Here is a 25,140-nt window from a genome sequence, read left to right as displayed (position 1 = left end):
GGCGAGGCGAGGCGAGGCAGGGGGTTGGAAGGGCAAATGGAACATATTTTAAATGACCACCATTTTATAAGCAATCTCTGAACTTCTTCTCAAGTTCTATCAATACAATTAAGCTAAAATATGTCTGAAATAATCCTGATATGTTCCCAACCAAGTGTTCTTAAAAACACATTTTGAATTTCAAGGATGGGCGCAAAAGTCACCAATTTGAAAAACTTTTTATTTATGTCTTTCCCATTTCACTGGTGCCAAGATTGTCCAATGACCATTAATTAGGTTCCAATCAATTTTGGGGCAGATGCCAGGTTCTGACCTCTGGTCAGCGATTTCTTTCCACCTTTGATCCTGGCATGTACATAAATGACCTTGGCTGTTAATAAGACATAAAACTAAACAAATCAATTCTTTACAATGTTTTTGAACACGTCAACTGTGAATGTACATGTAGAAAGTAGTGGTTAGAATGTTAACGATAAGTGCATGCTGTGTTTGTGCTAGGGTATATGGGCAGGGTAATGTGAGTATTGTTAGGGACAGGGACAAAAAAAAAAAAAAAACCTATTGACTACTTTCTGTACACTTCAGTTGAGTCAAACTTATAGCATTGAACACAAGTTGTAATGGGAACCATTGCATACACAATGTATGTACCTCAAATAACACCACAGTTGTATTACTGCATGTGTTCATTGTCCCTCAAAACCTTAAGTACCAATTTTCGTCTTTTTTCAGCAATGTACACGTATAAATTTCAACCAATCAGAGGCCTCCGTATATCACCGTGGTGACCAATCTATCCGAAAATATGGGCATGCTGATCGGCATCCCTTTAAACCCCATTTACCAATTTATAAAAGTGGACCTTGGCAGCCATCTTGAAATTTCTATCTCGAAAACCCTTTATGCACACTCCAACGAGTATGCCTGTCAAGTTTCAAGTTTCTGGATAATCGCTCAAAACCTTACAGATATAATGTATACCTTAAACAACCTCATAGTTGTATCACTGCATGTGTTTCAGTCAAAGAGAGTACATTTTTGGGTGAGGGATCGGGGTTGGGACGATTATTGAAGGGTTACCACATCCTCAAGCAACAACAGTCCATGGACTTTACAAGGATATTACAGTACATTTGATATTGACATCACATGACGTAATCCTTGTGCCAGGCTGGTGCCCTCCTCACACGGCCAGATCTTCGGACAGACACAGGGGCGGGAGCGGGTGGTACAGCTGGCTCATCGTCTGCAAGGCTAGGGCTATCCTCTCCTCTGCAGTCAAACGAAGCGGTGAAGTACACAACCTGCAAGAACACAAGCTGCATTTCAGTAAACAAATAAAGGTGCATAATACACAATATTCGATAGATATTCAAGTGAGAATCTGGCCTAAGGAATGATCAGATATGTTTATGTACACATGGTTACTGAAATCACTATTTGATTATGTAGACATGAAGGATAGGGAAGGCAAAAAATGTAATTTTTATTTATTTGCATATCCCATTGTATAACAATACAGATATTTTGTGTCATGTATCCATACAGTAGTGGTAGTGTATATGAAAGGGTATCATTTCTATCGTATCTCGATTGGCGTTATTTTTACAGTACATATATATTATGACAATTTCTGAGAAAACCTGACTCCAAATAAATTCACCAAACATGAAAATTGCGTTATATTTTAAACATGAATCCAACTGATTGCTTACTTTACAACAATATCAGATTGGTGTCAAATAAATCTAATTAAAATACAGATCCTTATAATCACTCCATTACATAGCAAGAGAAAATTCACTTCCCAGATTCTTGAAGCAGCAATTTGACTAGACAATTCGAATGGTTACCAGAACGTGACCCCTAATGAAATGTTGCCAGATCCTTATAAAATGGAGTGATACATGTAATAAAGACATGCATGTATTTTAATTGTATTGGTCTTCCAATTGCACTACTGGAAAACTGTATATGGTAATGTACATGTATGTATACCAAGCCTGACCACATATATGCTTTAAGATGACACCATTATCTGTCTAGAAGTCTTTCGAGCTACAATATTACAGCTCAGAGAGAACTTTTTTCACAGTAGAGAATAACGTATTCTACACTTGAAGCGTTAAAATGTAACATCTTACCACGGCCTCCGACAGAGACAGACGTTGGCTAACCGCAACAGCAAGCGATGTTGCTGCTCGGCTCACCAGGCTAAAGCCATGGAAGGACACAGCCTACAAGAACAAGAGCAACAGAAGTTCAGTAAACAAATAAACAACACACAATATTCTGCAATTATTTAAGCAAGAATCTGATCGAACAAATTGATCAGGTATGTTCATGTGGATAAGATTGATTGATATCAGTTAAAGAAGACTAAGTGAATGGAGAAGTTGGGGATAATCTACCCTAGGGTCATATTTTACATGTTTACATTATAATGCATTATATTTTGTGATCCAGAGGGTAGAATATCACTATCAATCATATACATAGTAGCCCGAGATACTCTTGCCCTGACACCTGAGACTTAGACATTATGACAGATAGATGTCTGGTGTAGCCCGAGATACTCTGGCCCTGAACCAGACTTAGACATTATGACAGATAGATGTCTGGTTTAGGGCCAGAGCGCACTGCTATATCACAACGTGGAATAAGCCGAAACTGTTTGGCAATTAATTAAAAAAAACCAATGAATTCTTTTTTTCAAAAATTACTTCTGAGACATTCCCCCAGTTATGACAGTGTCGTATCCAAGGAAGTGGATAGTTGTTGACATGTTTCGACTCTAGGCGAGTCGTCTTCAGAACAACAATCAATCAGTTGTGACGTCATGGATACGCGCGTAAACAACAGAAATTGTTGACGTCATAGAGAGTACACAAAATCTAGGCAATGATCTAGATGTACTGGTAAACAGTTATATATAATAGAATAGTACAATTAGATAAATTCTAAATATTAGTCCATAATCATTTTATAAAAATACCCCTAAGTACTGAAAAAGACCAGAAGGTTTATCTAAGAGATATAAGCTAACTAATGTGATTAATTTTGTGTAGAAACATAGAAAAAAATAATACAATAGTGAAGAGATAAACAAAGTGGCTATGCGAAGGAGCCACTAAAGATGACATTCTAATAAAATTGTCAGTTCATATCAATATGAAATAAAGGACGAATCCTGTTGTGCGTGTAGGCACGGATATTATGTCCTATCGATAAAACCTTGTACATGGAAGACAAGTTACATATTAGCGTATATTGTTAATTTCAAATGTTTAGACCAGAAGGTTCTGTGGTGTCTAAAAAAGCAATGTAAAATTCCTCGGTACGGAGCCTGATGTTGATGTTGGTTTCCGTTTGTGTTAGACCCTTAATGGTGATGTCATTTGGGCTGTGATCTCCAGTGGTAAAGTGACGTGATACTGGTTTGAATTTGTTTCCCTGTCTGATATCTGCAAAATGTGCGTTGAAACGTTCCCTGATGCTGTTGGAAGTTTGGCCCACGTATTGCATTCTGCATCTACGGCACTGTATTAAATAGATGGCACATTTAGTGTTGCAATTGATGCTGCCGCGTATTTTAATTTTCTTCCCGTTGGTGTTACTGGTAGCTTCCTTACACGTTAGCATATGGGGACATAGTCGGCATGGTTTATGACAAGGTTGACTGCCTAGGACCGGTTTAGTAGTCGCCACATCTGCTCTAACAAGGATGTCCTAGAGACTTTGCGGTCTTTTGTACGTGACCAGTTGTGAGATGTTTGTTTGGGTTTGGCGATCCGCTTCTGTTTTTCTGGAGAATCCCTTCATGGTCTCGTAGTACTTGTTTCAAATGTACGAGGCCTGGTTCATATTTGGTTATGAATGGAACAAACTTCTGTGTCAAGGTTGTGGATTAGGCTAAAAGTTGGTCTCGTTCTGTTTCTCTGGCTTTTTGAAAGGCTGTGTCCAATAGTGCACGAGGGTAACCTCGGTCACGGAAAAATGCAAAAATTGACTTTCCATGTTTTTCAAAGTCCTCTTTAAGAGTGCAGATACGACGTACTCTTTGAAATTGTCCGAAAGGTATGTTCTTAATCTGGTGTTTCGGGTGGGCTGATGTGAAGTGTAAATACAGATGTACATCTGTGGGTTTGGTGTAGAGAGTTGTGCGTAGGGTGCCATCCTCCTCCTTAATAACGGTCGTGTCCAAAAAGTGGATTTGGTGTGTATCCATCTCGTATGTGAACTTAATTGTTGGATGGAAATGGTTTAGACTTTCCATGAAATCGGCAAGCGCCTCGCGAGAGAAAGTCCATATCAGAAAAACATCGTCGATGTACCGCCACCATAGGAGATGTTTGAAGATTTTTTGTTGCAAGAATCTCTTTTCAAGATGATCCATGAAGAGGATGGCATAATTAGGAGCACATATGGTTCCCATGCTGGTGCCTTGTTTTTGTAGGTAAAATTTTTCGTTAAATTTGAAGCAATTCTTGCTGAGAATGAAGTGTAGAAAGCGTAAAAGAATCCAGGTTGGGGGATTCCTTTGATTGTTGTTGTTAAGTGCTTCTTTGACCGCTAGTATGCCATCGCAGTGTGGGATGGAAGTGTATAGTGATGAAACGTCAGCCGTGACTAGGTAACTGTTTGGTGGTATCTTGCCCAGTTCGCGAATCCTGTTGAGAAAATCCTTGGTATCCTTGATAGGAGGAGCAATTGTAGTACAAAACCGGGATGACTACATCTTGGAAGCCAATCGCCAATTGAACAACTTAGACCAAAGTACAAAACCGGTCATAAGTCCTAAAAAAGTTTCAAATTATTGAAAGAAAAAAATAAAATCTTAAAAAAATTGTTTAAGAATCATTTTATACAATAAGTACCTGTATGCTATAAAAGTACAGTATGTTGACTGGTGAGATATATTATTGGTCAACTGATTAGAGAGTATGCATATTAAAGGAATATGATTAAACATGAACTATTACTTTGACTTAGTTTAAAATGTAATGATTTTAAAACAGGATATTATGGTATTTAAGTATGGTAACACCATGGACATTTGACCTTGACATGTGATCTAAATATATGTTTCTGTCTTAGTAACTAATTAGGAGCTTATCAATAATTACCAATATTCTTTTAAAGATGCTCCATCGCCGACAGAGCATAAATTATATTCATCATTTGAACAATAATTGGTGTTTAATCATGTATATATTTGTCTAATTAACATGAAAAATAATATAAAATAATTTATTTTGCCTTTGGTGCATGGGCAATCAGTACTTCATTCAGTAGAGGATATAGTGCCACGGATTTTTTTCGGGATGCAATCAATTATTTTTTTATACAATTGTATTTTTAATTTAAAATAAAATTAGAAACTCAAACATTTCAATGGTGGTGATGGTGTAAAGTTAGTAACTTTTGTAACTGAAGAAAAATACTAAATTGTCTTCTCCTGTTTTTGATAGTGAAAAAATACCATATGTCAGCGGTGGAGCATATCTTTAAATATTTTTGATATCTACAATGATCATTCCCTAAGTTTCTGAATTAAAGTTATCCATTTATGGAGGTGAGTTTTTCAGTTTTCTTTATATTGGATTTGGAACATTTCTGATAATGACTCATTTTCACATGCTCTGTGCGAAGATTAATATTGAAACACAATTCAACAAGATCTAATTGTGACGGGTGATATGTCACAAAAAGTTCCTCCTATCTCCACAGAGCCTAATTTGACAAGGAGTGACCTCCCCTGAATGATGACATAAAATTGTTTTACCGATAAATACATTTTATTTTGCAGAACAATATCATTTATATCAGAAAAAAAAACACAACAAAAAAAGTGGACCTAAAATGGTTCCCTGCTGAACTCAAAGAACAAGGTAGTATTTTTTTTTTTTTATATTCATAATTTGTGGCCTTTTTCACTTTAAAAATTGAGAATCTGATTAAACTACATGTTGAAACTGATTCCAGGCAAATCGGACCAGTGGTCAAATATCTATAAGCAGTTCAAATCTGAACAATGATAGGCTGTGGCGGCCACCTTGGATTCTAGTCGGAAAAAATGAAACTAGTCGACAGATCTGCAGGTCACCAGATATAACCTCGTAAAATGTCATGGTAATCCGACTTATAGTTTTCGATAAAATGGTCGGACAAATTTGCGAAGGAAAAAGAAGAACCAGAAGAAGAAGAAGAATTTAAAAGAATAATAATAACAAGATCTAATTGTGACGGGTGCTGTCACATAAAGTTCACCCAATCTCCACAGAGCCTCATTTGACAAGAGTAACCTCCCCTGAATAATGATGTGACATTGTATTTTATTTCTCAGAAGAAAAATGCTTTTTGAAAAGTCGCATCATTTAAAGTTAATATATTAGGCACAATAATGTCTATTATTGTATTAGGTTTGTGTTCTCAGGCAAGTTCCTTTTTGTTCAATTTTGACCAACTGCATGCCTTGGCAGCCATCTTGACTCTTGTTCTGCAAAAGTTGCCTAAAAATTGACCTCAAATTAGTTTTATGTCACTAGTAACAGTATGATCTACAACTTAAAAAATACAACAAAAATGAACTTGGACCAATAACGGATCCCTGCTGACCAGTGAATAAAGGGAGATAACTCTTAATGATTTTTAGAAAATTTGAAAGTCACAAAATTTGGTTTTTACTCATCATTATGGTATTTTTCACTTTAAAAATTTGGAATCTGATTTGAACTACATATTGAAACCGATTCCAGGCAAATCGGACTTAAGTGCAAACATTAGAGATATGATGACAAAATGATTGAGTTTCTAAAAATGCAACATATAATTATTGTCCTAACTTAAACAAAAATCTATTGAAGAAATCACGCTAAAAATCATAACTTAAATGCAAGTGAACATTTGAATTCCCCGCTTAGCCATTTAACCTCAACAGCCAAGTCCAATGTGATAAAAAATAGTCCCTATAAAAAATTGAAAAGATAACAAAATTTCAGTGTTTTTCAATAGCTATTCAGTTTACTTTCAATTATCCAGACATTTTAAAGATTTTTTATAAGTTTTTTAACCAAATTGGTTCATTCAACTACAATGTCAATTTTCCCGCTAACGAATCTACATACCCGGCCTACTATATCAGTTAAAGACGACACAATTTTCCTGCTCCACCTCGGACATTTCTATTTTCACACTGAACGGATGTACAGGTCTAAGTGCGCATATTTAAATAATAATGATAAAAAAAAAAAAAGTTTTTTTTTAATTGAAATATTTAATTCAGTTTCGGTGATGATGTGAACGGAAAATCATAATTTATGGTGTTGCAGTTGGCAAAGAACATATCTGTTTTTTTGTTTTGTTTGTTTGTTTGAGTTGGGTTTTTGGGGTTTTGTTTTTTGCGTTTCGAGCAATTTTACCTTTTATTATGGATTTTTCTTGAGAATACCCGACAAAAAGGGCTCACTAATAAATTTGATATTTAGCCCATTATAGAATTTTTGTCACAAAAACATTGTTGCACACTCTAAAATATCTACATCACATATATATATATATTATATCACATATGGAATTTAATTTAAGCAGATTATCTGGGTGCTACCTATCCTATACCACTTTCCAAATATATTTTTTCCACACTTGTTCAACATTTGGTGATGTGCCATACGCATGCAACTTCGACTGGGACACGCAAGGTTTCTTCATTTGCAAGACATTTGTTCAATCCAATGATTGCGTACACCGAAATAAAACGCTCGTACTGTGAATTCAGTCATTTCTCACAGTGGAAACAGGGTAAACATTGTTTGATAGGTTATTTTACATGATTCTGTCTATCATACGGCTGTTCTAACTAACTAAAATTTCACATTCAGCCAAACAAAGTCCTGTGCCATGTCCAGGCACTGTTTGCTTTGAATTAGAAAATAAAATGTAAATATCAAAATTAAAGGATGGTTATATTGCATTTATTGGAGATATGAATGCAATCTGGGTGGCAGATAAATATCCATAATGAGCGCTATTCTATTTTTATGCCACCCAGATTGCATTTATATCTCCAATAAATGCAATCTATATAACAATCCTTTAATTGTGTAAATAACCCCAATCAAACAAAGGAGCTATGCTGTAAGTTCAAGTTATCGGGACCCTTGTGTAAGTGAAACCAACAAAAAACTATTCAATCTCGGTCGAGACACAGGGCCTCGTAACATTTTATATGTAATGTTATGTAAATAGACGCCACCTATCTCATATATATGTCCTCAATAAGGAACGAGGCCCTGTGGTCGGGGGTATGCACTCAAGCATGACACAGGTATATAAGTCAGCCTTCACGTGCACAGAGACGGGATAGTGCTGTAGCAGACAATTCCAAACAGCTAGGTTCATTGTTTATTGGACAAAAACTAGTTTATCTTACCCATTTGCATCTGTTATAATAACAGAATTAGTTCTTGGTAAATAACATGTGAGTAAAATAATAGGAAATACGAGTTTAGTAGTCAAACACTAAAATTCATCATACCAAAACTGGTGGTGTCCACGACTAGGCATACCAATGATAACGTACACCGAAATAAAATGATCAGTACTGTAAATTCAGCCATTTTTCACAGTGGAAACAGGGTAAACGTTGTTTGATATGTTAATTTACAGGATTCTGTCTATCATACGGCTGTTCTAACGGACTACAATTTCACATTCAGCCAAAGTCCTGTGCCATGCCCAGGTGCTGTTTCTTCGATAGATTTTTGTTAAAGTGATGACAGTAATTATACATTTTGTATGTTACATTTTTAGAAACTGCAATCATTTTGTCACCGAAACGCAACATACAACGTATATATATATAAGAGTGTTGCATGAAGCATAAAAGAGGCACGAGTGATTTCCCAGTCACTGTTGACACTCGAAGCGGAGATTTCGACGCCATATTTGCTTCGCATATGTACCAAATTACACTTTCACGGGCGGAGCTGGGAAATGTCCATAGGTTTGGCAAATTCATCAGAGGGAAACATCGACACATAGAGGTCTAGTGGCCAGGTTTTGTATGTACTGGGAAACTCGTGGAAACTTAGTGGTACCACCTTCTATATTAACGAGCAATTCCCAACAGAAATCGAGGAAAAGCTGAGGGTGTTGTATCCCAAACTCAAAGAACTACGGCGCGGAGGCCACCGAGTGAAACTAGTTCGAGATAAACTTATTGTAGACGGTCATTTATACACGGAGGATGTTGTAACGGAAGATAAACCTAGAGAAGCACCGAATGGACATATAACTGTCAACGAAGTTAACTCTACTGGTGCTAGACCAAAGGACGACACTAGCAGAAGATATAGTAGTGCCGTTAGATCCTTTGATAGGCCTCATGATAACGGGACTCCAGAACGTGCGGATTCACGATCAGTGGGACAGGGATTTGGTAAATCCAGAGTCACTCCCCCTGCTAAGTGCGGTAGATTTTCCTCGGGTAGTAACAGATTTAACACTCGGACGTCATGCAATCCTCGAAGAGGAGGGAGCTCCTCTACAGTCCCGACTGACGAGGAAACTTAGTTAAAACCGTCTAGGATCCCGCGGAGGAAGAACCGTCCTTAAATGTCTCGTTTAAAATTATTTGTGTAAATGTAAATGGTCTTGTAGGTAAACTTAAATGTCCAGAGTTTATTGATTACATACTGAAGTACGATATGATTTGTATCACTGAGTCAAAAACTGATGAGGCAGACTCTATAGATATTGATGGGTACACGGTATATTGTAAGCACAGAAAGTCATTATCTACTAAAAAATCTGGTGGAATAATTATTTATGTAAAAAATGAATATGCTAAACACATTACTTACCTGAAAACAGATTCTAAACATACTTTATGGATTAAAATGAATAGTTCTGTACTTAATTGCCAAGGCAGCGTATTATTTGCTTTCCCCCAGCTAATTCTAATTATTCTTCAATCGATTGTTTTGAGGAAATTGAGAATGAATTTTTGAATCTAAGTTGAGATTTTAAGTATATATGTCTGCTTGGTGATTTTAATAGTAGAACTGCAGAACAACCTGATTTTGTTGAAGTATCGGATGTACTTTTTAACCACTCTGATATTCACAAATTTGAAGAAATTCAAGTATCTCAGATGAGAAGCTCTGAGGATAAAGTGTGTAATAATTATGGTAAACATTTGCTAACATGTGTAATAATTGCAATGTTTTTATTTTGAACGGTCGAATGGGAGACGATGGTGGAGTCGGTAAGTTAACTTGTAAAAACAAAAGTGTTGTGGAATATTGTATAAGTAATTTTGACTTTTTAAAGTTAGTAAATGAGTTCTTGATTAACGAATTCTCTACATTGTTGTCAGATGTACACTGTCCGATTTACTTATGTTTATTAAAAAATGTAATATTTCTGATACAAGCGAGATCGGGGAGAGACACCATTCTTCATTGTTGAAACCTAAAAAGTGGAATGATGCTGGTAAAGGATTATTTGTTGATTATGTTTCCGAAAGGTTTCCCTATACCGATAATATCGTAGACGCTATGTGTAATAGCGAAACTGATAATTTAAATTCACGTGATGAAACTGTAAATATAATGTGTGAAATCTTCGTCGATGCTGCCAAACATGCATTTGGTATAAACCAACCTGTTAAGAAGTATCAGAAGTTTCAAAAACCTTGGTTTACAACTGAATGTAAATCTGTTAGACAGAACTACAGAAAAGCCAAGAGATTAAACAAAAGATATGGTGATATTGCGCTCAAAGAAAATTTATATGATAAGGAACGAAGTTATCGTAATACACTGAAATCTGCTGTGACTTCACATAAGAAGAATATAAAAACCAAGTTAAATAATCTAAGATCTAGAAACCCAAAAGAATATTGGAAAATATTAAATCAAGGTAATTCCACAAATAAATCGTGTAAGGCAAGCATCAATGAATTATTCAACTTTTTTGGTACATATTTTAATAATAATGTTGAAGGTGATATTGACCATGTACTATCAATTGTTGTCGAACCTAGGTGCTCATGATATCTTGAATCAACAAATATCAGCATCTGAAATACTTAATTGTGTCAGCAAATTAAGAAGCAATAAAGCTGTTGGTGAGGACTTAGTTTGTAATGAATATATTAAATGTACAATTGATATTATGATTCCCGTATATGTAAAAGTTTTTAACTACATATTTGACACTGGTATCATTCCAAAGTCGTGGCTTATGGGAAATATTATACCTGTATATAAAAATAAAGGGGATAGGTTTGACACAATTTACTACTATCATTAATGAAAGACTAAATAACTATGCCAATAGCATTGAATTTATACTTGAAAACCAAGCAGATTTCGAAAGCAATACTCTACCTTAGATCACATATTTTCCTTATATTCTTTAATTGAGCTGTCAAAGCAATTTAAACAACGTATGTATTGTGCTTTTATAGATTTCGAAAAAGCTTTTGACAGTGTCTGGAGATTAGGATTATGGAACAAATTAATATCAATTGGTATAAATGGAAAGTGTTTTAATGTAATATTAAATATGTATAATGACATTAAAGCTAATGTCGTTAAAGGTGAATCAGTTTCTAACATATTTAATTGTAACTCTGGAGTGAGACAAGGAGAAAACTTATCCCAATTTTGATTTTCAATATTTTTAAACGATTTAGAAGACTTTTGAAAATCACATGATTGTAAAGGCTTGTCAGCTTTTATCTGGGAAACTTGAGAATGAATTACAAGTTTACCTTAAATTGTATATCTTACTGTATGCTGACGATACTATATTACTAGCAGACTCTGCTGAAGATTTACAAAAGCAACTTAAATGTATTTTATAATTATTCCAAGCTATGGCACCTTAAAGTTAACATCGATAAGACGAAAGTTATGGTTTTTGGTAGCGGGAATCTATCTCGGGATATAAGGTTCACTTTTAATGGTAACAACGTGGAAATTGTGAAAGATTCCAAATATCTTGGTGTTTATTTCACCAAAAATGGCTTCACGCAGTTTAATGTTAAGAAATTATATGAAAAGGGTATAAAAGCGATGTATGGTGCCATTGCTAAATGTAGGAGTCATAATCTATCTATTGATTGTAATTTAGATATTTTTGATAAAGCTATAAAACCTGTTATATTATACGGTTGTGAGGTTTGGGGATTTTGTGATTATAAACTTTTAGAACGTCTCCACCTTAAATTTTGTAAACATATTATTAAGTTGAAAACATCAACACCCAACTTCATGGTATACGGGGAACTTGGTAGATTCCCATTATCTATCAGTATTAAAGTTCGCATGATTGGCTATTGGGCAAGGATGATAGAATCATCACATAACAAGCTTAATGATAAACTGTTCCAGATTACTAATAATTATAATACACAGTGGTTAAAGTGTATTAAAAGTATTTTTGAAGAATGTAATCTTGTTAATGTTTTCGAGAGAAGGGAATTCACTAGTTCACATTGTTTGAAAAAAGTTATTTTCCATGCCCTCAAAAGTAATTTTATATATTGTTGAAAAAAAGTTGAATGTGGCAGATGGATTAATATACCAAGACAACAACGATTTTGTAGCATGTGTAACTTAAACGAAATTGGAGATGAGTTCCATTATTTATTCAACTGTACTGACGATCACTTAAAATCCAATAGAAAGAAATTTATGTCTAGATACTATTATGAAAGACCAAATACTTTTAAATTTGATACTCTATTTAATTAATTAGTTAACAATGAACTTATTTCACTTACAAAATTTATAATTATTATACAAGACAGACTTAATTCAGTTCATTAATATAACCAGTATATTCTATATGTATATTCTAGTAGATGTGTAATATGTACTGCACTATTTCATTGTTAATGCTGTTTACATGTATATGTCCTGTTTATATATTCTCTACACTACTGTTTGTATGTTTACGAGAATAAAATCTTTGTCATTGTCACCTTCCCATACCAAGACACGTTCGAAACCCCGATTTACGGTATTTAACCAAGACACGTTCGAAACCCTGATTTACGGTATTTAACCAAGACACGTTCGAAACCCTGATTTACGGTATTTAACCAAGACACGTTCGAAACCCTGATTTACGGTATTTAACCAAGACACCTTCGAAACCCTGATTTACGGTATTTAACCAATGTGGAATGATATACAGTACCAAACATTTGCTGAATAAATGTATCAAAGCTAAATTAATGAAATCATACTGATAAGAAAACTTTATTAAAGAAATGAAAAGTTTAAAAATACGACTTAATTGTTCATTTATTTATTTCATTAATTGAATTTATTTTTGAGAACTTTCCCTAGATATAATTATTCATTTCACAGATAGAGTCTTCAGTATATGATAACAGTAGGTAGCTTCTTAATAGAGGTAATTATCAACACTCTCTCTGGTTTTGTCCTGAGCAATTAACCAAATACAATCTAGACTCTAGACTTCATGTAACTACCAGAAATTCAAAGGTGAGAATCACAGGTAGCCGACCATTACCTGTATGTTTTTTGTGTCCACTAGTAAGTTTACCTGTAGTTTAAATATTGTGCACTACTAGTGCACTAAGGGATAATTATGTAGATATAAAGGTTAGCTTACATTCATATACACTGTAGTTTATTGTCTTCAGATAGTAAAAATGGATTCGGCACAAGTCATTTTAACTCATGAAGCCTTCTTCAGTCAACATTACACAAGTGATGGCATACAAAATGTACATGTATACACTGTAAGTACATTGTACAAGTTGAATTTAACATATTAGGAAATTAAAGAGATATCGTTAAAAAGAAGAAACCGGTAGTGATTTAACATTAAGTCGAGGAAAGGAGGAATTTGGAATTCAAAAGTTGTCCTTATTTTAATAGTGTAAGGATTATCAGCTGGTCGACTAAATTACCATATATGGAAGAGAAAAATCCTGTGCGAGTTACCCCCCCCCCCCTTAATTGTAGTCAGATCTAAGAAAAGTGTGATTTATGAATGGGATTCGTTTACTACCCATATAGTAAGTTACTAACGTGTAGTAATTTCAGGAGGTTCCCCTGCGAACCACAATTTTGAAAAACAGTTTGTAGATCTAATTGAAATCCACCGTGTGTTTTATTTTTTACATAAAAGTACCGAAACGACTTTTCTATGTGTCCCAAAACGACCGTACAACGTACCGAAACAACTTCAGGCTATGTGACCGAAACGACTTAAGCTTGTTACCGAAACGAACTGATACCATTTTCACCGCACGTCGTTTTCAGAAATGTGGCGTCTATAGAGGTACTATTGCTGACAGGGAAATTACTAAAAGATGATTTGTCTGTTTTACTGTTGTGACCTTCGATGAAGGTGAAGGTTAGTCCGCTAAACCTGTCTATATATTATTAAGCCTTTTTAATTTGTTTTGCCTAATTAATAAATAAGGCAAAAAAAAATTAAGAAAAAAAGGCCTAATAACATAGGCAGGTTTAAGCCCTTCATCCAAACATGCTACCAATTAATCTGATTAAATCGTCTGTCCATGTTTACTAAGTATTGTTTCGACTGGAGCAAAGAGTTACCTCAAATTCAACTTATTTAGACCCCAAAATGGCCCCGTATCCCTAATGAACGTCTTAATATAGTTTAAGGACACTCGTTTTTACTTTAAAATATAACTATGTCATGTTATTGGAGAAAGCTATATCAGTAGTAAGAACTGGCTAATTCCATGATTTTCTTGTTCAGAAAATAAAAACTTAGGTTACATACCTTACCACGGACAATAGCATTGCGTAAGCAATGGAAAATCAATTCCATGGCGATGAAAACAGCGGTGAAAGACTCCATATCTCGGATCGATGCAAAATGCGTGCGTATGGGCAAGAGTATCTCTGAGAAATGGGCAGAGATTTGAATTGAAATTGGAAATATGAACCAATGATCTTCTTCCTTTCTGTCATGTGACCAGCATAATCGTGCAAGTGCACATATCGACTACTGAACAGTGATCATCCCACTACTTTACGCTCGTAGTTTGTAAGTCTACTTACATATATTTCACAGGGATCTGAGAATTAGTTACAGATTATAAAATCATGGCCCCACCAGAGTGCCCTAAGACCATTTTTAGACATTTTAGAGGTCGTATATAGTACCATGTAGAATATGAATTGTATCGTTTTTTTATCTAGACCCCTAAAACGATTATGTAGCCACCATAGACTCTGGTACTCCCGTGTATCCACATAATGTTCATGCTCATTTTAGAATTAATACTTAGGTAACTCCATGTCATACAGCATATCTGTATATCTATCCATATAACCCAGAATGAAGTATACCCTCGCCCCCTATAAATCTTACTGACCCTCTATGCCTTTATAGGGGGTCGGTAACTGAAGAAACTGGTTTGAATTATATATGGGACTTCCAGAATGTATGTACATATAATAGAGAATATTTGAAATCTATCGTAAAACAAAGATTACAAGATCAATTTGTACAAAAATGGTTTAATGATATAGAGAATTCACCAAGAGGTCGTACTTATTCTATTTTTAAAAGCAATTTTGAATTTGAAAAGTATCTTGTGAAACTAAAGCCAATAGATAGACAAATCATCATAAAATTCAGAACCTCGAACATGCACTTACCTATAGAAACTGGAAGATGGACTGGGACCCCTGAAGTAAATAGAACTTGTAATCTATGTTTTACTGATATTGGAAACGAATATCATTATTTGTTTCAATGCAGTAATGAAATGGTGAAACGTTTACGAGAAATGTATATACCAAGTTACTATTATAGAAACCATAGTGTTATCAAAATGAAAGGCCTGTTTACTATATGTAACATTACTGTTCTGACAAATATATGTAAGTTTTTGAAGAAAATTGAAAAACTATTGATTGAGCATGTACATCACTAATACATATTGTAATGCACTGTTGCGCTATGGGCCCAATATAGTTGTATGTTTATATTATGTATAGTGACCTCCTGTTACATACTTGTATGTCTGAGAGTGAAATAAAATCTGAAATCTGAAATCTGACTATATAACGAATTTATCGCATCGAGGACCTTTACATGAAAATATAAAATTAAATATATAGTCAAACAAAGTACTAAAGAATACCCGAGATTGTTCCAACAACTTTATTGCATAACACTAAGTGAAATGACATATAACTTGTTTGGTACCTTGACCTTAACACAAATATGTCTACATGTTTATTTGTATATCATCATTTCAGACTCACTTCGTCCATTTGAAATCTATTATTAATGATATGCAGTTAAATCCAGTTTAGGCTGCACTACAGAGTGGTTTTTTTTTTCGATTTCTGTGTCTACTTTTACTTGTTAATTGTAAGATGCTGAATAATTGTGACTTGGCAATTATTAAACATTTGAGGACGGTCGGTGCGTTGCAGCTGCAGAGAGTTGTTTGTCATAGGTCCAAAGTCTTTAAAGAGGTCTTGAATATCGATGCCTTCTAGATAGGGTACCGAAGCCTCATTTTGCCGAGGGGTATCAACTTCCATACCTACAGGTGGTATATAGGCGGTAGCGCAGCTGTAGATGGCAGTACCCACTGTAGTGCAACTAGTACGGCAACGATGTTTTGATCAGTTTCCGGTATCGCTTCGATATACGAGTACCGAGCAGGTAGGTTCCAACTTGTAGAGTTTAAATACATTGCACACGGTGTTACAGACCGATATTCAGCTCAAGTGTTAATTAAATATCCTACCTTGTATTAAGATCGTGATTTCACGCAAAGTACTCCTATTTATCATACAATTGTGACACTAACATACAGCTTGATGCGAGTTTCTAGCAAAAAATTCAAGTTTTCATCTGAATCTTGCTTATTATCCAAGATATTCACAAAATATGACTGAGAAACAAATTATTAGATTCATATGTATCAATCTGATATGCGCTTTGCTATATTTGATGAAGAATAAAGAGTGTTTGACCCATTGTTTACATCGTTGTGTCAGTCTTTGCGCAACGGTTTTGATCGATGATATTGCGAAAAAGTGTACGGTTTGGAGTTTGAGATTGCAACGGTTTGGTATTATTTATATGATGGCATTTCCATGCGTAATAGGATCCAACCGTAACGTATTAAGCACATGGATCTGAGAATTAGTTACAGTTTATATAAATATGGACCCGCCAGAGTGCCCATAGACTTTTTTAGACGTTTTAGGGACGTAGATAAAAAAATCAGTAAAAATCCTATTCTACATTAAACACACATAGTACAATGTAGAATAGGATGTTTACCGATTTTTTTTATTTAGACCCCTAAAACGTCTAAAATAGTCTTTGGGTACTCTTGTGGGTCCACGATTACATTATAATTAATGTACATAAATATATAAACAGTAAATAATTTTCAGATCCCTAGCTGTGGCATTAATTACATTTGTCCAGTTCACCTTTAAAATAATAGTTTGCCGCTGTCCACTCGGTCACACTGACCAATGCATATATACTATTAGTAATTTACCGTGTTTATGCCCATCATTACAATGCCTATAGGTCTCTCAAATCCTTTGATGTGGGATTAAAGAGTTTTTACTTTTGAACACTTTTGAATTATGAAACTTGTTATCAGATTGAATTTCGTGCCCGTTAATAGCCGATATTCATATTGTCACTGTACACATGTACAGTACCTATGTATGGCTATGAAACCCAATGTATGATAATTCTCAATATTAACATTGGCAATTACATTGACTTAAACTCAGTGTTTTTGTGACCTCTTGAACTCTGAAGAAATAATTAGCACACCAAAATCTACATGTGAGAATTCATTGAATAATATCAATGTACAAAAATGTATTCTTAAAATTGAAGAAGTATATATATCTTTGTATATTTGGTTTATCGGTAGTCAGATACTGTCATTGTTTAATCGGTTGTTCATGACAACACACAAGAAGAAATCGAACCAAGTATTTCCCCCAAAATCATTAACTGTTTATCAAATAGTATTCTTACTCTATACAGACATATACGAACGCGTTTTATTATAACTGGAACGAGCTAGTGATTTTGCCCGTGTAGTGTTTTTGCATGTATCACTAGTGTAATAAAGCATTCGTTGTCATATTTTGACATGCATTGGTGTGTGACATAAATTGGTTGTTCTCGCATATCTATCATGGTGCGGATATAAGTTGAAACACAGTCATATGCTGTATATATTTCTATTATGCTGTGCTAATTCGCACCAAGTATTTAAAAGTATATTTAAGTCCTTGTGCGTGCTATTTGATATGCTTTTTTTTTTTAAAGCCACACTATACGTAACTATCAACAAAATTTCAAGTTAAATTCGACTCCGATATTGTTAGTATTTGTAGATGTAGTTGAAATTAAGATATATTAAAGAATATTTGTAATGATTTTTTAATAACTTTAGTACAGCAGTTGCTGAAAGTCGATACATGTAAACATGCCTTCATTTTAAACTGGTCGCTATAGAAGTTACGATTATTACCGAACGGAAGTCGGAAAGTTCATGACCCGTTTTCGGAAGAGTTCGGACAGACGTTACGTAGTAACGGTAGTCACATGACGTTCTCGGCAACGACGTTACAATGTCGGCTAACTTCGGCTTGTTTGACTAAGTGGGACCCACCTAGCGATGTTTAAGATTTTTATCAAAGTATTCCGAATCATAATCGCTCATCTTGACTTTGATTTAGTCCTCTCTCTGCATGATTTACAACAGGATTTTTTTTCAACATTCTCCTAAATCATGAAAAAAATAAGAAAGATGCGGATATTGGGCCTTTAAATTACAATAACCGATGTATGCAAAAATATGACATGAACAAGGTTACTGTATGAATACCCATTTCTAGTCTACTACAAAATTAAGATAGCATTACTTACTTTACTTGAAGCTTTCCTAAGTCGTCTAACCGCGTACACGTTAAATATTATGTTTAATGAATTTAGTTCTAATTATAGTACACAAATTGGTCCATTTTCATGTCATTATCTGAAAGAAAGAAATCCAAACCGTACACTCACTTTTGATTTTAACTTGTGTCTCAACCGTACACTATTGAAATTCGAAACCGTAACTTGCGACATTAGTTTGATATCGAACACAAATTGTTGAATTTCATAAGTATTTTTAACATTATTGTAGACAAATTATATACCAATGGAAACGGGAAAGTCTAAAGATTTCCCATATTGAATCACAGTAAATCTATACCTCAAAATAAGACTGCAAATCGAAACTGAACGAAAAATCTAGCTGTGTTTTCTGTCATGTGTGATATTCAAATGCATTTTTTGAAATATAAAAAAAACAGAAAATAACATATTTTTTGGTTTGGTTGAAACTTATCATACTCTTCAGCAATCACTACATACCACGAATCATCCGTAACGCCAGCAAATTAGTGATACAAAGCACAGTACCGTGGTCTTCATGTCGCCGAAGCGATACCGGAAACGGATCAAAACATCGTGCCGTACTAGTTGTACTACAGTGGTACCGGTTGCATTGGGACAGATCTACGTAGTTGGGAGCACACTCTGTCTAGGGACAGGGGGCAGAGCAAGTTGTCCGGCTGGTTGAACAGAAGCAGATATTGACTGACCCATTTGAACTTTTTCTTCTTTATCAACCCTTTGATACACAGACAAGGAATGCACTGATTTGTGTCCGGTAACTGACATTATCTGTGCTGCCCCAAACTTGGATTTGGATAAAATCGTTGCTCCCGTGGCACGGATCGAGTGATTTGTATATACTTGACTAAGTCTGCAGGAAACACTCAGATCGCTCATGAACGATTTCAGCTTTTTCTCTCCTACACCTTTGTTGTAAAACCAAGTGGTGTCATTGTCTGAGAATGATTCTCTTGGACGCTGCCATAATCTATAACATATAAAAATCATAATGTCTTATTTTTTGTAATGTTTAAATGTTTTTTTTTTTTTTTTTTTCATTTTGAGCAAAATAACGAAAACAGATATCAAAATAATATTTTTTTGGAGTTGGAGGGGGTGTAAGTTAACAGATTTCCCATGAACTTACCTGTCACAATCTGGATGAAGTTTAGTGATATACTTCTCAAAGGATGCAACTGGACAGTAGAGGGATCCTTGAAAAATAAAATCAAAATGAATCAGTACAGTAGATCTGCGGACATCCTCGATACTCCAGGGGTTCCGATCACTTTCGATCTCTACACCCCTGGACTATCTCATAGTAAAACTGGAGGCAACAGAATAGAACAGGTAATTTAGTCATTTGATGTACATCAAAAGAGCCGTATAACGGTACACTGTGATTGACTGTGTGGCTTAGATGTTAGGCGTCGCTCTCTCTGTAGTCTTCAAAGGAAATCTTTGCTAGCCTGTGATTGGTCAAATGTTTTCCACTGAGCTGCCTCCAATTTCACTATGAGGATGATCTGCGGATAAAGTGTTCCTAAATTATATCTGTAATTGAGACTTTACGTGCAACAATGCTATTTAGTTGAGTTAGTATTGTGTAGGTAGTACAATTATAGATATTTCTAATCATAAAAAGCTGCCAGTAATTAACAAATCAGACATTTACAAAAATATGCAAACGTACCTGGAGATTCTGGCATTAGTCCCGAAGTTATTTCTTTATCATTTTCCCGATGGTTTTTTGATAATTCGTCTATAGACTTCTCTACGTATTTAAGTCCACTTTCAGAGTCACATTTCACAGTGAATGTGTCTTTAGTCATCCCGTGCATATTCTCTGCACCTCTTCGACAAAAATACAGTCTGATGTCAAATTGAACTTCATCGTATAATCCTGAGGGGGTAGATGGATTCATTTGCATAGACTGTACGTACAATGCACGTCGATCGTCAGCCGAAATGGCGTTGTAATGCTGAATACTTCCCTTCCCCATTTGTTTGATCTCGGACTTGGCTGCCTTTAAACAGGACATAGACATTCTGAAATTTGCATCCTTTGTTATGTCGAAGGATTTGTTGAATGGCGGCGATTTTAAATACCTATTGATTCCATGTCGCTTCCAAAGTTGTTCCTTTGTAATGTGTACCGTCCGCTTTTCGAGCATCGACATAAAAATGCGAAAGACATTCATCCAGTCTTTGTTCACTAAATTCCTCGAAATTGATGTCTTGTTTTTTTCCCTGAAGATAATCTTTTAGAATTTTGGCTGAAGCCTTGTTTGCACACAGCGTTTTTGTTGCCTGAGACTCTAGTCTTTTCTTGTTTAAGTCGTCATTAGACGTCCGTCCAAATCGCTCCATGCTTCCTTAGACAGTCAGCGTCAAAAACACTTCGCACTTTCATTACAAATACGCATACATGACGTCATCGCGTGTCAACACAACGTCATTTTTTTTACATTTACGTAAGACTGACGTCATCGCCGGCTACTACAGTTCGTTGAATATATTGACGATTTACTGGGGTAAGGGAGACAACTGTTACACAAAAATTAAAACCCCGTCTACCATTGGGCGATCGCGGCAGTCAGAGAGTATTAGAATTGCATAATTATACTGAGGAGACGGGTTATGTTTTTGAAGCGGCAAGCATTGGCCGCCATATTGCACAATAACAAAATATACTGACCCCCTATAAAGTGTTAGGGGGTCACCACGTGACGGCTCTCCGCCAATCATTTGGGCACATTTCTGTCCGAGGTGCGATAATGTACATTTATGGATATCGAACCAAAACAGGCATGCCTATTTAAGGGCGCCATGAATATTTATCTTTCGGACGGATGGGCTTCATATCAACTGTATGTCCAATCTGGTAACAGTTTATTACTTATATTTCCACTACAATTATTAAAATTCAACACTATACATGTATATCCTTTGAATTTTCCCGCTTTCGCTAGTGTTGACGTCACCAAGTTTAATAAACAGAACAGCCATATCATCAGCTTCTGAATATAGTTCAACAAAAAACGGTTTGAAACAAGCGAACAAATGAAAATTATGCGATGATATTTTTTAATACATGCTATTTTGTAAACATGATAACACTATTAGATTTCATAGACCACACAACTTTAAAACCACTTTTTAAATTATTTGACCGTTATGTTTAGGCGTAAGTATATATTGTCAATCGGAACTCCTCGGGCATTCTATAATTTTCTCCTTTACGGAAAGTGCCCGATTGTATATATTGTATACACTGTCCGTGACGCGGCGGAAACGTTAAATATTCATACGCTTGACCAGATTGGAGTTCATAGCGTGATATTGCCCATCTGGTTTAACATAGATCAAACGGGAACTAAAAGTAGAATGGAAATATATACATGCAAACAATCCCATACATATACCCCTCTCTCTCTCTCTCTCTCACACATACACACACTCTCACGCATACACACACTTACACACATAGTGTAACTTTACTCAGATTCATGGATTAATGATATAAGATTAAAATTATATCAAGAAGATTAGCATACTATATTCATAAATAAGTATATTTATAGTAAGTATATAACTAAATAACAAGTTTAACAGGATAGCTAGGATTAATTGAATCTGTTAGTGGCAGAGATGTAATTATTCACATTAGAAAGGATGAATTGATTTTCGTCAACAGTTAATTGGATATCACCAGATGTCAATAGTTTAGAAGAGATACAGTGTATGATAGTTTAGATTGCTCGCATTATTACGTAATTGACATAGTATCATATTAAGTTTCCTTGGATTACAGGAGGTGAAGATAACAGTATTACTATTAGAGTGTGTTTAGTTTTATCTAAATTCTTTTTAAAAGTACTAAGAGAAGGGGAAGAGGTAATAGAGTGGTCAAGATTATTCCATAGGCGCTTTGTATCGGGAAAGAAACTACGGTCACAGGTGCATGTTCTGGATGGAGGAATATTAATGAATCTATTAGCGCGAAGTCGGTGATTAACATTAATATTAATGTAGGGTTCAATAATGTGATATAGATACATTGTAGTCACCTGTTAGGTGATTAATTATTTTGTACATTAAAATGAGTTTATGTCTGTTACGTCTATCTTTTAATTTTTCAAACCCAGATTCATAATATAAAATTTGATGAGACGTTCCACTTCTGAGGCCAGTAATAATTTTTATTGCTTCAATTTGGACAGATTCAAGAAGTTTTTCGTCACCAATATTACAGTTATCCCATACGGAAGAGGCATATTCTAAGATGGGACGGATGAAAGAGAGATACAAAGATTCCAACGATTTCCTGTCAATTTTGTGTTTAAGCATGCGCAGGATATTTAGTCTTTTACAAGAAGTATCATATATATATTTAATGTGATCACCCCAGCTTCCATTTGAATTAAAAATAACACAAGATGTTTGTGGAAAACATGTTCATTAATTATTTGGTTATTAAAAATAAGTGGTGGATGTATCTCTTTTTCCTTGAAACAGATAAAGCAACAGTTTTTTTGTGGATTAAAATGAATTTTCCAGAGTTTTGCCGAATTATAAATGGATTCTAAGTCATCGTTGAGATCATTAGCTGGGATAATAACATCTTCATTAACTATAACATAAAGTGATGTATCGTCAGCAAAAAGTTTTACATTAGTATTAATTTCATGAGTGATGTCATTAATAAAAAGAAGAAAAAGGAAAGGACCAAGAACAGAGCCTTGGGGAACATCAGCAGAAATGGATTTAAAATTGGACACATAACCTTCAAAGATAACTCGTTGTTTCCTGTCAGATAAATAGCTCTCAAACCATTTATAAAGATTGCCAGAAATATCATATTTTTTCAAGTTTATAAAGAAGTCCTTTGTGCCATACCCTATCAAAAGCCTTACTAATATCGCAAAAGACTAATCTAATAAAATTACATCATTAATAGAAATAAGTTGATTGACAGTAGAGTCCCTACGTTGAAACCCATACTGATTCTCACTTATGATATGATGTTTCGTTACAAAGTTAAATACATATTAAAAAACTTTTTTTTCTAATAGTTTACTTAGACAGGAAGTAATAGCAATAGGTCTGTAGTTACTGGGATCATCAACAGAACCTTTACCTTTATAAATATCGAACCAATGATCAATACGACTTACGGTTTGACTCTATCAACAAATTAAATGTACATAAACATGTAAAGAATAATATCTCCAAATCCACATACCTGTGTGCATGTACATCAACACTTGATCCCAGCCACCACTTTAGTACCAAATGAAGCTACATGTAACAATCTATTATCGTATGTATACAGCGTAGCTCCTTTGTTTGATTGGAATTGTTACTGAAGATATTACCATTTTAATACAACACTCGACGAGCACGACTTCTACCTGTTTGGAGCACGTGCGCGAGTCCGTGCATAGCTAATGATATAGTACGTGACCGAGACCACAGGGGCTTGTTATATCCAAAGACTGTGTCACAACTGACACGTCAATAGAAGCGAAAATAATGCATCTATGAAAATGAAGAAAAAAAAAACCTAGAAGCGATATCTTGCGTTTTTATCTATACAAAAACAAATCTTTGAATCTAAGATAATGATCTCGGGCAAAAGCTGTACCACTGGGCTTAGCACAAATAAGAATTTAAAGTTATACATTGTATTTCCTGTAATTTTCACTCTACCCACCATCAGTTATCCACGTTAATCAGCCTATGAGCGGATCTTATATAATTAATTATAAACTTATATAATACCTCTTTGCATCTTTCTCTTACTTATTTTTTATACATTCTTTTCTCATATGTGGAATGACTACGACATCAGCAACCTTTAAAAAATGTATACACGACGTAATTCTGAGGAAAAATATCCAGCCTATTACAATTTTGGCGACGGAAATACAAACATTGTACATACAAAGTTAAGACATCGATGTAGAAATGTCATTTTTTCATTAATATTGTCTAGGTCTATTGTGTCTTATTTCGTCACTACGTGTTAGGAGAAGGCTTTCATAAGTTGTGATAACCTTTGCCTGATCTCTTTTCTTTTTGAATTGATCATAAAATATGTTAAAAGTAAAAGTGGGATTTAAAATCATACAAATGGTGGGGCTGACGCCCAGAGGTCTGAAGGGTGGG

The 25,140-nt window shown here is 34.9% G+C and overlaps 1 long non-coding RNA gene and 1 pseudogene across 1 annotated transcript; both read right to left on the bottom strand.

Annotated features, from left to right (window-relative positions):
- Positions 1–524: 524 nt before the first annotated feature.
- On the bottom strand, positions 525–24,355 carry LOC138329128 (uncharacterized). Its single transcript, XR_011209407.1, has 3 exons — positions 24,215–24,355; positions 2,145–2,237; positions 525–1,304 (listed from the first exon to the last, which is right to left on the bottom strand). It is a non-coding gene; the product is annotated as an uncharacterized lncRNA (long non-coding RNA).
- Positions 16,303–21,375, bottom strand: LOC138329127 (uncharacterized protein KIAA1958-like; annotated as a pseudogene).
- Positions 24,356–25,140: the final 785 nt, after the last annotated feature.

Source organism: Argopecten irradians, chromosome 8 (genome assembly GCF_041381155.1).
Source record: "Argopecten irradians isolate NY chromosome 8, Ai_NY, whole genome shotgun sequence".
NCBI classification, from domain to species: domain Eukaryota; kingdom Metazoa; phylum Mollusca; class Bivalvia; order Pectinida; family Pectinidae; genus Argopecten; species Argopecten irradians.
The sequence above is the reverse complement of the archived record's forward strand: the minus strand, read 5'-3'. Positions and strand labels throughout refer to the sequence as shown.